At 36.8% G+C, this 15,447-nt stretch overlaps 2 pseudogenes; both read left to right on the top strand.

Annotated features, from left to right (window-relative positions):
• Window positions 1–10,950: 10,950 nt before the first annotated feature.
• LOC149228445 (1-phosphatidylinositol-3-phosphate 5-kinase FAB1B pseudogene) lies at window positions 10,951–11,714 on the top strand (annotated as a pseudogene).
• Window positions 11,715–13,980: 2,266 nt separating this feature from the next.
• On the top strand, window positions 13,981–14,921 carry LOC149228444 (1-phosphatidylinositol-3-phosphate 5-kinase FAB1A pseudogene; annotated as a pseudogene).
• Window positions 14,922–15,447: the final 526 nt, after the last annotated feature.

Genomic DNA, 15,447 nt, shown 5'->3' with positions numbered 1-15,447 from the left:
CACCAGATAGATGATTGCAACCGAAAATGTGTCCAGACTTTGTCTATCACCAAAGTTGGATCTATGTCACCTCCCAGGGAAGCTAAGCTTCAATCTCCTCTCCGCGGCAGCGGTGCCAATTATGTTAGGGCTCCAGGAAACTCTCCTAGGTTGTAGCTCGGAGATGCCTGGTAACATATAATTTTCAATATGGTTCTAGGAACTTATTGGGATGGGTGATGGTTTGGTTCAAGCCAGATAACCACTTCTACTCTATTTTCACTCCATACATGCATGAACACCCTCAAACTACAAGGCTTTAGACCACCAATGCTCAACAATTTGGGAATTAGGTGAATAGGCGAAGAATACTAACCACACTAGCATATGCATACAGAATGTATGATGGCCAGCTGCAACTAGTAAAGAAAATTTCAAATCTAATCTATCAATGCAGAGATAAGATGACAATTATCTTGCATTAGATACAGAAGAAGCCTGAGTGACCTACTCACTGATACATTCAATTGTCTAATCCAGAGATAAGATGACGATTATCTAGTATTAGATGTAGAAGAAGTCATGAATACAACACGTCAGACACAAGATTAGAACATAGGAGAAATGTGCATTAAGCAATTAATAGCAAAAGAAGCTTGCATTGCTGAAAATGAAGATGAGACGCTGCAAGTTACAGAATATGTACAGTCTCCAGAAGTTGAACCGAAACACAATTACCAACCCCTGATTACATCTTTCTTCTGGCTATTTATAATCTATCATTACAATGGCCCTTATCCATTTAGGGATGGAGGGGTCTTAATTGACCACCAACTACCATTAACTATCTGATAGCGTCTTTGAACGCAATTGCTTTCTCTACTACAAAAACCTGATTAGTTCTTGTATTATGATGTCTTGCCGGGTGGTCAGATTGATCATGGTAGTGGAGTTCCATAACTGTTTAATTCGGTTGTTGAGTCATGCTGTGTCCTTTTATCCTTTGGCCATGCTCTTCTTTTAATTCAGTTTCATGGTCAGACTGTCACCAGACTGACAGAGTTGGCCATCTTCTCCTTCATGCAACAGACAGGGAGTGGAGTATGGAGTGCATGGGCAGATGAACAGTTGGGAGTGATCGTGAATGGTGGCCGTCGGATCAAGGGAAATGTGTGGTGGAGATCATGCTTTAGAGTCTAGCGGTTGTGGTGGGATTGGGACCTGTCCGGGTCGTTAGATCTTCAGGTGAGAAGATCAGGCGGTTATTGGGCAGCGGAGATGTGTGGGCGATAACACGCAGGGTGGTTTTATTTAAGGGTAATGGTTTTTATCGGGTGGGCATCGGGTGGTAAGCGAAAAAATTTAGAACTCGCACGATGCCATTCAATGGATGACACGTAGCGGCAGGGAAAGAGGAAAACCGCCCTCATCGGGAAGTTACTTTTCGTGCTTTTTGTCCGCACAATATGGGCGCTAACCGTTAGATCTGGCAGGGTCGATCTAACGACAGAGAACAATTGGGTATGATGCACTGATCGGGAAGAATGTGGGCTGTTGGATCAGTGGGAAAAGATCAACGATGGAGGGAGGTGGAACAAGGTGCCCTCAGGTGTTGTGCGGGTGCGTAAGACCTATGGGTAAGGTTTTATGGGAATTTTTGGCTTCCGTGCTTGGGCTAAGGCCAAAGGGGTGTTTTGTTGGGATTAGGAGGCTAATAAAGGAAGCAGGAAAGGTAAAGTGCGATCAAGATAAGAGAAGAAGGGGAATAATGGCCCATGTGGAACCCCTTTAAGAACGGTGAAGCAGACAGAGCCTCTCTATTGACCTCCAAAAAGTCAGCACTGCATTTCAGGGCTAACAGGCACAACCATGCGATCGCAGGTATGTGGAATTCATTCAGGATATTGGATTCTCGGTTTCTCCAATCGCGGTGATTCCCTTCTCCAGAGAGTCCTTTTAGTGTAAAACACGAGTCTCTTCAACCATTTAAGTCCTTCCATCAACCATATGGGTTTTTCAGAAATAGCTCCGACTCTTGTAAGATGGGTATTTTCTATAGTAAAATGACTTAGAACTACCCAACATTATCGAATTCAAGGCTCAGAAAGCTCAAGGAAGTATCGAGAATGGAATTCGGGTGATTTCCCATTGTGGAGAATTTGTTTGGGGTGAATTCTGGCGAGAAATTGGTAGAATGTGAAAAGAATTAGGATCTGGAGCTCGAAATTTAGGCAAACTAGGTGTCTCTATACTTTAACCAGGTAAACGATTTGGTTAATGTTTTGATTGAAACAAAGTTCTTTAAGAGTCGATCCTTGGTGGGTGGCCTATTTCATATTGAATGAGTTGTTGTGATATGTGGGTGCATGATATAAGATATAATTTGTTAGGCCCCTATACTACTAGTGTAACCCCTTATTGTTATTAGTACAACCCACTTATTATATCGATGTACCCATTTAGTGCCCATATTGTTAGTATTGTGCCCCATAGAAGCCCACTATTGTTATTATTATGCCCTTACATTATTATTATTATGTCGGCTCTGATTATGTTATGACCCCTTAGACTCTTATATATAGAAATGAGGTCTTTTCATTTGTATCATCCAAGAATTGTTCATTTATGTAATGTAAATGAGGTTTTCCCCTCGAAGAGGCTGAATTCTAAGGCGTTGATCTATCTTTTCTATCTTTTCTTGAGCTGGTTTCATAACATTTGGTATCAGAGCTGTGGATTCTAGGGTTTCGCTGCTCCAAACAGGTCATCATGGAATTTTCGCTATAACTTTTTTTTCTGTGACGTTTCAGAAGTCACAAAAAAAACCCATTTGAGACGAAATTGCGCTGAACCTTGAGTCCAAATTTCAGTGCTTTTCGCGCGATATTTGCGGAGATATGATCTGAGGAATTTGGTCTTTTTGCAGACTCCTGAATTTCATTCAAAACAGGTGACCTGGGGAAAATCGTCATAACTTTCTCTCTGGGGATTGGATTGAAATTTTGTAAGAAGGTACAGAAAGAGGACGGACTGTAGTTTCTTGTAGGCATTTTTCAGATCCAAAGGTCGAAACAGTGACACTTGGCACTTCATACAAGTTCGCTCTTCTGGAAAGGTCTATAATCAGGTCATCTTGGGAGATTGTGCATAACTCTTCCTTAGAGAATCCAATTTGGATAAGACTGGTGGCATTGTAAATAGGACACATAGGGCTACTATATATCGCAATTTCAGAACTTAAAGATCCGAAATTATAGAGTTACAGTCGTTTCAAGGTCGAGCTCCTAAAATCAAGAAAAAGCAAGATGAGGAAGTTTGATGGCAAGGATCCGGTAAATTGGATACTTCAGATGGAGCAATATTTTGATCTACATGGTGTACAACTGTTACAAAAGGTATGTATTGCATCTTCATATTTAGAACCAAATCAATTTTTATGGTACAAAGGGCTTTGTTCTCGTAAACAACTTGTTACGTGGTCAATTTTCACGAAGGAAATGATAGCACATTATGAGGATACGAAGAGCAACACCTTCTTTAGAGCAACACCACAACAATTGGAAAGAGTAAAAGGGCTTTGTGACATAGTGGAAAGCAAAATTATGTAAAGCAGGAAGTGTACCCCTCATAACTATAAAGATGGAAGTGTTGTTTCTCCTAGCCTTCCACAACCTACAAGGGTTACACCACAACAATTGGAAGAAAAAAGAGAAAAAGGGCTTTGTTACAATTGTGATAGCAAATGCACTGAAGGTCATAAGTGTGCTGAGAAGAAATTATTTTACATAGAATATGAAGAGGAGGAAGAAAAGGATCAAGAAACATCAAAAGAAGAAGATATACGCCAGGACCCCACCCCAGAGAAAGAAGAAATGAATCAGACCATATCTTGTAAAGCATTGGCAAGAATTACCACTCCTCAAACTCTCAAGATAGAAGGACATATCAAGAAGAAAAAGGTGTAAGAAGTGAAAGATCACATCGAGAAAGAAGAAATGAATCCAACCATATCTTGTAATTCATTGTTTGAAATTACCACTCCTCAAACTATCAAGATAGAAGGACATATCAAGAAGAAAAATGTTCAAGAAGTGAAAGATCACATCGAGCATCAAGAAATGAATCCGACCATATCTTGTAAAGGATTGGAAGAAATTACCACTCCTCAAACTCTAGAGATAGAAGGACATATCAAGAAGAAAAAGGTTCAAGCAGTGAAAGATCACATCCAGCATCAACAACAAGTTCTCCAACTTTTAAAGGATAACGCCACTTCGGTGCAAAATCAAATGAAACAACAGGTAGATCAACATCGTAGTGAAAAATGTTTTGATGTAGCTGATTGGGTATTTTTACTGCTACATCTCAAGCAAGCTATTTATGAGAAGGAAATGTTGGCAATACTACATGCACTTAAAAAATGGCGACCTTACCGAATGGGAAGACTCTTCAAGAATGAGGATGTGGAAGCATTGTTTTGTGCTATTTATATTATCCAAACAGATTGGATAAACGAAGGAAGGGATGAATGGAAGAAGGACGGAGAAGTATGGCCACTTATTCAAAAGTTGCAAAAGATCCCAATTCAAACAATATTGCCAGAAATTGAAGAGGAAGGAAAAATCATATTGGAACCTGGAGCAGTCACAAAAACAAGAACCCAACAGCTACAAAATCGATCAATTTCAGAGTATCTCATCAAGTGGAAGAACTTACCCACTGAATATTCCACATGGGAGGACAAGAATTTTATACAGAAGCATCAAGAACTACTCAAGCGTTGAGGACAATGCTTTTTGAAGGAGAGGGGCATGTTAGGCCCCTATACTACTAGTGTAACCCCTTATTGTTATTAGTACAACCCACTTATTATATCGATGTACCCATTTAGTGCCCATATTGTTAGTATTGTGCCCCATAGAAGCCCACTATTGTTATTATTATGCCCTTACATTATTATTATTATGTCGGCTCTGATTATGTTATGACCCCTTAGACTCCTATATATAGAAAGGAGGTCTTTTCATTTGTATCATCCAAGAATTGTTCATTTATGTAATGTAAAGGAGGTTGCCCCCTCGAAGAGGCTGAATTCTAAGGCGTTGATCTATATTTTCTATCTTTTCTTGAGCTGGTTTCATAACATAATTTCTCTACCTACAGTTGGGCTCGAGAGTAATTGTTTAATGCTGAATGAGTTGTGGTGATATGTGGGTACATGATATAAAATATAATTTCACCACCGACAATCAAGCTTGCGAATAGTTTTATATTTGGAATTGGCAAAGTTTAAGGCTCAAACATAACTACATTGAGTACCCCATGCTTGGTCTGCACGGGATATTTAGGAACTCATAGTCATCTGGTGATCCAACGCAATTTCCAAATCACTTTCCCAAAAAGGCTCTAACAAACTTGTAAGAAAAAAGTCGGTTTTGGTTTTTTATTGAGTTGTAAAAATGTAAGATTCATACATGGAACATGGTATAGATATTGATATTTAGACCTTTGTGACCTCTTCAACCAATTATGAATTGGGAGAAGGAATGTGACCCTTGTGTATTGCTTGTTCTAGGCATGCTCTCAGTTATACTGGCATTTCAAAGACAATCTTCACCTTTGAAATAGTACATGCCCTGGTTGAGCGGTCAACAACCACATTGAAGAGTTGGTCCTGGAAGGTTTAACTCAATGGTCATGGCTGAAAGGTTAACTCTTGGTTAGCCCTTCAGGCGCATATGCTATATAAATGGTTACATAGTGGGGCATTATTTTCTTCACTCTAAATTTAGACATCTTTCAGTGGCTAAACTGAAGAAATCACCATAAATTTGGATAAGATCTTGTATAATTTATCTATATCTTCCTGTTTTGCCTTGGATGCATAACAAGCAAACTTGAACAATGATGTCTTCTCTTGGAGTAATTAGTCAAGTTGCTTCTAATGGAGTAATTGGTAATGCAACACTTGTGCCAGTGTCTGAGTTGATAACCAAAGTTTTAGTGCTAGTTAGAGACACCATTCATGCTGCAAAAGATGTGATTTATGACCAAGAGAGCCTCAGGGAACTTTCCAAGTATCTGGAAAATATTAGGCCTATTTTAACAGAGCTTAATAATAAGAATGTAAGGGAAACTCAAACTATTAGACAATCTCTTGGGATTTTTGAAAGGGTACTCAAGGCCGCAAAGAATGTTATTGATACTTGTTCACAAAAGAGCAAGTTTTATCTTCTTCTCAATTGTAGGAATATTGTGAAACAATTGCAAGATATTACGAGGGAAATTGGACATGCTCTGAGTTTGCTTCCTCTTTCAGCATTAGATGTGTCATTGGCTATTAGACAGAAAACTGATAAGCTTTGTAAGGATATGCAGAATGTCGAGTTCAAGGCAGCAGTGGCAGAAGAGGAAATTGTTGATAAAATTGAATCTGGGATCAGAGAAAGGCATACTGATAGTGTTTATGCAAATAAATTACTTTTGCAGATTTCCAAAGTAGTGGGAGTTTCCACTAATACATCGGCTTTGAAACAAGAATATGAAGAGTTTAAAAGGGATATGGAAGATACCATATTGAGAAAAAAAATGAAGCAAAGGATTTGTAAATGGAACAAATCATTGGATTGCTTTGTTGTGTAGATGTGGCATCTTCTACCAAAGAGAGGGATAAGATATATTACGAGAAAAGGCTCTCTTTGGGAAGTCATTCTTTGCCTCCCTTACAATCCTTTTACTATCCAATTTATCGAGAGGTAATGGAAGATCCTGTTGAGATTTCTTCTTGTCAAACATTTGATAGAAGTTCTATTGAAAGATGGTTTGCAGAGGGGCACACTACTTGTCCCATGACTAATCAGGTGCTAATCAACAAAGAGCTCAGACCGAATATCATACTCTGAAGGTATATAGAAGAGTGGAAGGATAGAAATACAATGGTCACAATAGCTTCATTGAAACCTAATCTAGATTCTGATGAGGAGAAGACTATGTTATATGCTCTTAATGGATTACTAAGGTTAAGCGAGGAGAAAGAAAAGCACAGATAATGGATAGGAGCAGAAGGTTACATTCATATTTTAGTTGGCCTTCTGGGATGGAATAAGCCATTGATTAGGAACAAAATGATAGCATTACTTTGTATCCTGATAATTCTTCCTTGATGCAAGGTCAAAAAATAACTGGTTGCATGGTTAGAAGTCCTATATCTCACATTTTAGGTTCTTTAGATCAATTGCATGGAGCCACTTGTATCATGAAAGAAATGATATATCTCCTATCCATTAAACTCCTCATAAGACATTGGTTGGCTAATATGAAACTTTTCAGGGGTATTGTCTCTATGACCCTACCTCTCACCAAGTGACTAAGCATCATGATGGTATCTTTGATGAGCCTTTTCATGATGACTGCTAATATCTCTTTTATAACTCCTTTCTGGTGATGACTCTCATCATGTATCCATGGAACATGCATCTTCTTCTCTTATTGGGTTTCTTCTTGATGACACACAGCTGGTTGTAGTGAACCTTTCCACATCTCCATCTTGTGTTGGTCCACCTATACAAACTCCTCTGAGTTCATTCTTTGTAGTTATTGAATAGTATATGGGGAGTCAAGACTAAATGAATTGCTTCATCATGTAGTCCATCCTCTCCTTTGGATGTTTCTTCCAGACTTCCCTTGCTAGATGAGGTCATCATTGTTGGTACTTCATCTTGAGGTGTACAACCTAGCGATGCTTCTCCTTCCGGAATGTAGTGATGCCCATCTTTGAGATGATATTGTTCATGTGGATGTAAAATAATTTGTTTATGATGGCAACAAACCCTCTGCTACATCGTGTCCATATTTTATTTGATGGTTTGATTCTTGGTGATCGCATGCTTCTTGTTCTGGGTTGATCATGGTGATGCGTGTACCTTTCATTAGATGTAGATAGTTTGTCTTGATGCATATTTTATTTCCACTCATGGTTTTATGGATTATAGTAACATGATCCTGGACACATGAATCAATATGTGTGATATTATGAGGATGATGTGCTCGCAAAATCTATCTTAGTGTTTTGAAACTTGTCCACAGTCCCAAAGGAAAAATGACGTAGCACTTGCACACATGTTGAGATTATTGGCAGTAGTAAAGGGACCACAAATGGAAATAGTATGGAATTTATGAGATCATCATTATGACTAGAAAAGGTAGAAAAGGCAAAAATATGACCAAGTTGCTCAGGTGATGGATTTTAAAATCAAACTCAAATTTCTAATAATAAATATGTTGTTAGGCTCAGTGGTGTGATGTTCTTTGTTAGCAATTTTTTATACACTGGCTAATGATGTTCCATTTGATATATGGAATACAACTTCATTTCTAGCAAAAAATAAGAATATACTCTATGACAGTGAATTTGAAAGGACAATGACAAGAATTTCACATGGATCTATTCACTTAGCAGCCTATATCCAACTAATTACACCAACATTCATTCTCAAGTTTGATATTATTGCATGTATCCATCAGTATCCATATTCAAATATTGTAGCCATGATTTGAAATCTCAATTAATTTTGTAAGTCTCATCCATGCATTCAATGCTCTTCTGTTCATTTGAATCATTTATTGCTCTGAAGAAGTATGAGCTTGAAGGAGACATACTATCAAATTTGTTGATGGTTGGTTTGTTGTATCAGTCCAAAACAACTTCTCTTTCTGTAGAATGGTGGTGCATACTTTTTCAAATTTTGTCTCTTGTAACCAATGGGTGCTTCATTCACCACTTTAAACGGGACTTGCCAATATAGAGAGAAAATACTCTATAAAGGGAATACCACATGCATGTATGGCAGGGGAAACTCCACTATTTGTTTCTTCCCTTCTGTAATCAATCAAACATTCTTTCCAAGAGTTTGGTGTTCAATCTCTTCCAGGCTTCCTCAATTGTTGAGGAAACTTGTTGCCCATTTTTTGAACCTACGAGAACATTCTTGTTGCCCCTCCTTTCTTCCCTGGCTAACTGTGCATCATCATGCTCCTTTTGAAATTGTGCCTCAATATTTGGGGTGATAGATTACAAAACTCAACCCCATTATTAGGAATCCAAAACAAAAGGGCTTTACCCCTTGAGTATGAATCCAAAATTTTCCTTGCACCTATGCAATTCCATAAGTAGTTTCAACTTTCCACCTTATTTTTCTCCTTTTTCTCTATCTTTCTATGACACACTTCCACAAAGGGGAATCAATGGGAAATTTCTGTTATTTTTTTCACCATCTCCTCTCCCTTTTCCACTTCTTCCACCATGATTTATATGATCATACCCTCCCAAAGATGATGAATGAGATTCCATTAAAAGAATATATGAGAGTAAGAAATAGAAGAACAAGTAAGAGTTTTGAGTGTTGTTCTAAATTGTGTTCCTCCCTTAAAATTTCCTTGCCAAAGTTGTTTTTCAGTGTTGTTCTACCAAACTTGTCCACCCTATGCTATTCTCATTTCTGTTGTCCAAATCTTCTCTCCAAAGTATGAAACTGGAAAATGAGATGAGTTGGGGTTTTAAGTACTTTTGTAGAGAGCCAAGGGGTAAAAATTTGTTAAATAGGGGGCCCATCCCTCCTCAAATTCCAGTTGGTGTGGGGAGGTCATGTGGACCCACTCTACCTATTCCCTCCAAAATCAACAAGGTATTTACAACTTTATTTTTTATTTTATTTAGGAAATGTTTCTCATGTTGATCAGTGTTGTCCTACAGATTCTGACATGAATCAATAAATCTACATTTCAGATACAAATTGGAAACCTATTTTCCAGTCTAGGATGGTGATTCCAACGATGGTAAACTGTTTAGGGTTCATTGTGTATTTTTAATATTTTATTGTCATTAAAATGAGTATTATGTTTATGCTTAATATGCCTTGAGATCATATTCTGTCTAGTAGAAATGGTGCTTCTATTATGTATGCTATGATAAACTAATTCAGAGATGGAGGCTAGATCCTGGAAATCAATCTAATATTTTCTCTGAAATATTTCCAACAAAGTAAAGAGGTTCTCAAAATTGTGTTCTTGAAAGTATCTCATATGGTTGACTATATCCAAATTAGGTGACATATTGATCTTAAGTTACATACTCTTTTCTTGAAATTAGAATTTATGGGACTCACTCTACTCTTGTGTTTTCAAGTTCTTCTTATGGGTGCAAGTCATGATCAATTTAAGAAAGTTAAACATGTTGTTCAATATGCAGGGTTTGCAGCTTACCATTTATCCCTTGAGACTTTTTTCCTTGCAAATGAAGGTGCCACCTTGCGTGAACTTCCCTTGAAATCACCAATAACTGTTGCATTGCCAAACAAACAATTGAGTTTAGATAGATTTGTTTCTATGATACCCAGTTTTGTTGTTCCTATTCCAGAACAAAACTAGTCAGGAGAAATGAAAAATCTGAAAATGTATAAGACAATGTCAATTGTCTCTACCTTAACAAATGACCCTCTGATTGATAAGAATAAGGGAGAGTCCAAACCATCTCTTACTAATGGAGAGATGGGGCCACCTATATCACATGTTACTAGTAAATCTAGTGCTGATGGAATCAGTCTTGTTTAAACAGAAATTGTTTTTAAGAAATCCTCTATAGGAGATACATGTGCTTAAGTTACAGGGGTATAGTGGAATATGTATCCATCTGGATAGAGACCTTCCCTGCCAACTACTCCTTCAGGCAGTTTATCTGGATTGTTAGCTTTAATAAAGGAATAGCTAAATGAAACTCTATCTCCCGTGGGTTCAGGTTCATATGGGACAATCACATCATATTTGGAACTTCAAGATACATAATGAAAAGATTCAGATCTGGCAAATGGTTTCATTGTTTATGTTTCATCCAAGGCTAATATTAATTATCAAATAACAACAGAGGAGCTATATGGGTAGGTGGCACGAGAGAAGCAAGGAATAGTAGAAAAGGAAATGAAGTTAAGGGTTTTTCCAAATGAGCAACTTTTAGGGCACATAAACCAAGAATGGGTTTTCTCTAAAGAAGACTTTCCACCTTCTCCTTTCGATCATCAAAGGATATTGGTTTTTCTATCAAGTTGATATGTGTAGAAGGGGACAATTTGCGAGCATTCACAACTCTTTCACATCAAGTATTTTGGCAGTTTGACAAGTCACTAGGAAGGTACCTTTGAGATGATTTGTTTGACCAAGTAATGTTTTATCTTCTTCCATAACTTTCTCTTCCTATCTTGTAGACTTTGCATTTGCATAGTAATAATTGGAAAATTTTGATGTAAAAACATATCAAAAACATGCATAATTCTCGTTGTTTCTATAATGAACCCTCAAAAGCACATGTTCTTTGTTATGCACACCGTCAAGGTAGCCTCACGATATCGGTAAGACATTTACCTTTACTGTTGACATTACTTGAAGAACGTAAATGAAAAATATGGCTGTGGCATAGGTGCTTGAAATGTGTACAAAAAGATGGAGTTCCAGAAGCAACCCGATGAGTAGTCATGTCTGATGCTGCATGGGGCTTATCCTTTTGAAAATTTCTAGAGCTTAGTTTCTCTAATCATATTGCAACAAGTAGAGTTGCAAGATGTGTTCATTCATTACATTGAGGCTACATTTTCTTTTATGGGTATGGCACTGAATTCTGTTGCTTTATATTTTGCAAGCAGTTTTCATGTTATTTTTTTATTTTGACCTTGTGGTATCTTACATAATTTATGTAGCTCTTGATTTTTCCAGAGTACCCATAATTGTGTATGATAGTTAATGACTATTCCATACTAATTTATTAGACCTACATTGTTCCCAAATTCAATGTGACAAGTTTAGCAGTGTGATTGCATGTTTATGATATTCCTCCATCAATGTTCTACCTGTGCCTTTGTCACCTTCAAAATTAGGATTCCATGATCCACATCAACAAGATTGGCTCATAAAGGAAGCTGCAAAGGTACTTTATGATACAAATTGTACATATGGGTAGATGTTTGCTAATTAATATATGCCTATCATACCTATGGTGTAGGACTCCCCAGATCCAAACTAATTTGCATTTTGATGCAAATGAACAAGTTGTAGATAAAGTGGGAATTTTGTTTAGAGAGGTTTTTAATTTGCTCGGACAGAAAATCACCACATCTAGATCCTTTTATTCTGGTATTAAGGTTCTTGAATCAAGGAGGCAAATTGCAGAGCTTGAAGGAATGTTGCATAAAGAGAGAGTTGAATTTGAGGTGATATTATAGATGTATATAAAGGTTGTTTAGTGTACTTTAGGTTGTCTAACATGATAGTATGATAGAATAATCTTTCCACTTAATGAATATTTCCATATTTGTTTATAGAAATTGCTTAGTTGGAAATCATTTCTTCATAGGGTTCATTCTTTTGATTCAATCTATCAAATTCAAATAGGGTTTGTTGCAAGAGGCCATCATTAGTGTTGGGAACGTTGGAACTTGGAATACATGTTGCTGATATTTCAAAGCTAAAAAATATAAGGTGTTTTTTCTTTATGAAGCCTATGAATAGGATTGCCATCTTTTCCATTTAGATTCATCTCTTAGGGTGAAAAAATATCTTGCCAAATTGGAATCTAGTCCACTGAAGGATTTTAAGACTCCATATAAGGAATATGATTCTAGCATAAATTAAAAAGTTGGATACCGTTAGGGTACAGTCAAAGATAGTAACAATGCTAGTGGTGGTTTTGGCATTTTGAAGACAAAGGACACAGACTCCATGGTTGATGGAAATTGTTTGGACAAAGAAATCTGTTTTGGGAATATTTAGTTCAAAGATATCCAAGTTGGCGACAATCATGTTTTAAATAATGGATCTAGGCAACTTTCCATGATTAGTAATGTGGGAAATTCCTACTTGTGTGACCATTTAGAGGGAATTGGGACTGTGAATTGAAAATTAAATTAAGGCATGGATATTATTTATTTGACAGAAGGTAAAACAACCCAGAAGATCTGGATGATGTGGAAGGAGATCCAAACATTAGAGATTGATAAAATATAACTAATGGTACCATGTTTCATACTTTTGACATGGATAATGGTGAATGCGATACCAACATCAATATTTCTGAGACAATGCTTTTTGAAGCAGTTGATAGTAGGGACAATACAAACGGTTTGGATGAAGATCTGTCAACTTGTCGGTAACTGTCAGAGAAAGATTCTCCTATCCTGGCTGATATGTCAAATACATTAGATGCAACATGGATAGGTGAAGGCCAATTAGTAAAATCTTAGGCTGTATCTGTGACATCACAAGGGTAGGAAGTTGGTTCTGCCACTTTGGCTATTGTTTCCAGTGGTAGTGAATCTGCAGACATAAAATCTAGTTCAACAAATTGCAATAGGAGACAGGATGATGTCCAAATTTTCCTAACACATGCATGATAAAGGTGGAATAAAGGTGCCTAAGAAAAGCATCCCTACCTCACCAGTTAAATCATTAAATCTATTGGAAGAGTTTGGAAGTTGCATTGGGGATCGTATGTCAAAATTACCAAAAATTTGTAGCAAGAGTTTACAAGAAAATTTATCGGGGTCTATTAGAGTTTACTCTTAGAGAAGCTATAGTCCTATGTTTGTCTCATATGTTAGTCATTTGGGTGGTAATGGAGTGGGTAATTTTCTTTTACCAACTAGCCTCAATGATATGGTTATTGTTGTTTATAATGATGAGCCAAAAAGCATAATAGCTTATGCACTAAGCTCGCAAGAATATCTGGTTTTCCTATATGACAAGGTACCTAATAATGAGAAGCAAAAGGAAATAGACAGGGATAAAGAAAAGAAATGTGCAAATTTATTTGGTATGGGTGGAGTTGCTTCAAATCCACTTTAGCTACCAAATGGTTCCTTAGGCTCGAGTAAAGTTCCTTCCAAAGAGATAAGTTCAGGATATGAGGATATTTACACATATGGCTCCAAAGGGAATGGGGGTTGAAATTCATCACTATATAGAAAAGACACATGCAAAAATATCCTTTCGTGATGAGGGTCCTCCCAGAAAAGTTAAGTACTTGGTAACCCGTTATTATGCAAAACAGTTCGATGCCCTTACGAAAATGTGATGTCCAACATAGATGGACTTTAGATTGTCACTAAATTGCTGCAAGAAATGGGGACCTAAAGGAAGAAAGAGCAATGTGTTTTTTTGCAAAATACTTGGCTGAAAGATTTATTATTAAGAGAGTCACCGTGATAGAATTGGATTCTTTTATTAATTCCTCAAAATATTTCAAATATTTGTGTGACTCATTATGTTTTAGAAGCCCCACATGTTTGGCAAAGATTCTTGGTATTTATTAGGTTGGATACCCATATTATTGTTTATTATATATTTGACAATTACCTTTTTCAGACTCCTAGAGAGTTTAATATGCGTTGTTTCCTTCATTGTGTGTGTGCATGTTACATAATGTGTTTATCTTTCAGGTCACTATAAAGAATGAAAAAGGTGGAAAAGAGATCAGGATGAACTAATGGTAATGGAAAATTTATCGTTTCTAAGAAATGTAACATAGGTTTATGACCTCAAAGGTTCTGGTTGCTCCCGTTACAATGCATATTCATCAGGCAACAACAAAGTTCTTCTAGACCAGAATCTCTTAGAGACCATGCCAACTGCTCCAATATCTCTTTGGAATAAAGCCAAGCGCCTTTTGGAGAGAGAAGTTTGGAATGATACTTCATTTATCATGGAAAATATAGTTGTCCTTTTTCGTAATCAACCATAATTGTAATCTCAGTTTCAAATTTTGGTTGAGCTAGTCAGTTATCATGATTGTGTGCAATGTGTGTTTGCAGTCAATTGATGTCATGGATTATTCATTACTTGTTGGAGTTGATGAAGAGCGTTGTGAGATGGTTTAGGTAATAATAGACTTATACAATTCTTAGTTTTGGTAAAATACACTCATACATTTTCTTTGAAATATATTCTCTCATATTTTATTTTCCATTTTAGGTAACATTAGTAATGATTTCAGTTGCTTGGGTCAAATCATGTATCTATCAAGGTTTCAGAGATGAATACACTAACCTTTTTTTTCTTTGTTTCAAATTTCAATACATGAAGTTTAGTTTACATTGGTGATAAAGACAACATTTATTGCTATGATTTTTTTTATGTAACGAAGTTTCATAATGATGATAGCCTAATGATTTCGACGGTATTACAATTGACAAATTGAGCATTCTTTATCAGAGGTATATGCTCTTGACATTGCATTTTTATGATAGGATCAAGCAACGAGTATCGGTAGTCAAAGATTTCATTGTTTGTAACCATCATTTATGTGAATAGGTCATGGGTTCCTTGATTTGAAGGGTTAGGAGAAGCTCATTTTAAGTTCCTCATGTGGATCTAACTATCCGCAGAAGTAAAATGTGCCCCTTCTTTTTCTTTTCCTTTTTCTAGTTGAAT

The sequence above is a fragment of the Pinus tabuliformis genome, chromosome J (genome assembly GCF_031772625.1).
Source record: "Pinus tabuliformis cultivar Carrire ecotype Pingquan chromosome J, CPIR1, whole genome shotgun sequence".
NCBI lineage: Eukaryota > Viridiplantae > Streptophyta > Pinopsida > Pinales > Pinaceae > Pinus > Pinus tabuliformis.
Note: the sequence above shows the minus strand (reverse complement) of the source record. Positions and strands in the feature narration are given on the sequence as shown.